This window comes from Miniopterus natalensis, chromosome 1 (genome assembly GCF_054644295.1).
Source record: "Miniopterus natalensis isolate mMinNat1 chromosome 1, mMinNat1.hap1, whole genome shotgun sequence".
Classification (NCBI taxonomy): Eukaryota; Metazoa; Chordata; class Mammalia; order Chiroptera; family Miniopteridae; genus Miniopterus; species Miniopterus natalensis.
Genome location: NC_142081.1, coordinates 115,052,607 through 115,054,206, shown reverse-complemented (window position 1 = coordinate 115,054,206; position 1,600 = coordinate 115,052,607). Strand labels below are relative to the sequence as shown.

The following is a 1,600-nucleotide window of genomic DNA, read 5'->3' as shown; positions in this document are numbered from 1 at the left end:
TTAACACCTCAGAACTTTGGTGTCATTGACCTTGTTGCAGAACCGGGGACGGTCCCCTTACGGAAAGACCAAGCGGCACTTGGAGGCTTGGGGTTCAGGAGGTTTATTTTATGCCGGCGGGCCCAGAGGAGTCCAAGTCCAAAGTCTGAGCCCCGAGCACAGTGGGGCAGGGAGTTACATACCGCACATGCTCCTGCCTACATAGCAGCTACACCTTGCTTAGGGTGCGGAAAAGCCCTCTCTGGTTTGGCGGCCACTGGAACAGAGCAGGATGGCAATAGGGGAAGCCCGGGGGGAGGGGAGGACGACTGTCGCTATTTTAGATTGAGTTTTACCTTATCAACCTCAGACACCACTTTGCTGTCCACAGTTCTGTGGGTGGTGGTCTTTTGGATGGATTGTATGGAGTGGCTATTGTCTAGGGTGTCACCAACCCTAACCCTAACCCTAACCCTAACCCTAACCCTAACCCTAACCCTAACCCTAACCCTAACCCTAACCCTAGGTTGAAGTCCTCCTCTTCTTCCAGCAGGTGGCGGTAGGTGGTGATCGCAGCCTCCTGCCTAAACTTGATGTTCAGCAGGGCCTCCTATTCCTGGGCCTGGTGCTCCCCCTCTGCCCAGGTGCAGCAGGATCCCGTTGAGCTGTCCCATCTGCGTGGCATAGCATGTCTCCACCTCCCTCAGGCTGTTCTCCAAACTGGCCTTCCGATTTCTCATGGAGTCCAGGTCGATCTCCAAGGACTGGACTGTATGTTTCAGCTCCGTGAATGTCATCTCAGTAGCTATTTCAGCAATATGCGAGGACCATTGTAGTGCTCTCCTCAAACTGCTGGGACCAGTACTTGTCTAGATCCTCTCGGTTCTTCAGATCCAGCTCGCCAAACTGGGTCCAGATGTCCGTCATGCTCTTGCTGAGGTCCTGAGACTTGGGGGCATCCAACTCCACGGCCAACCCAGAAGTGGCTATCTGGTTTTGTAGACCATTTACTTCCTCTTCGTGGTTCTTCATGAAGAGCAGCTCCTCCTTGAGAGCCTTGATCTCTATTTCCAGCTGCAGCTTAGTGGCACTGGGGTCATCAGTGACCTTTCAGAGCTCACTGATGTCACTGTTCATAGACTGGCACATGGCTAGCTCCGCCTCATACTTGACTTTGAAGTCATCAGCAGCAAGACGGGCATTGTCAGTCTGCAGAATGGTGTGGGCATTGTCCACAGAACTTGAAAAGATCTGAGCCCTCAGGTCCCTGATGGTCTTGAAATAATGCTCCGTCTCTGGATGTCCCCTATGCCCACTAGACTCCCAGCCATCCTCGCAGCCAGGCCCCTGGGCTACCAGCCGCCCTGCACGCTGGTGGAGTGGGACACAGAGATCCGAGCCTGGGCCCCTGGTGCCTGCATAGGTGCTGGTTGTGTTCATGCTGGCCGGCTGGGCCTGGTGGCTGTAAGACTCCACAGAGCCCAGGGTCTGGTAGTTTGTGGAAAAGCTGGAGGGGCTGCTGAAGCTCATGTTGTTCAGAGAGGAAGGCGAGAGGCCAAGACTCTCGTTCAAGCAGCCGCAGATATTTTGAATAGAATCATTTATTGACTTTTAGAGAGGG

At 54.1% G+C, this 1,600-nt stretch overlaps 1 pseudogene; it reads right to left on the bottom strand.

Annotated features, from left to right (window-relative positions):
* LOC107534815 (keratin, type I cytoskeletal 18 pseudogene) lies at nucleotides 1-1,600 on the bottom strand (annotated as a pseudogene).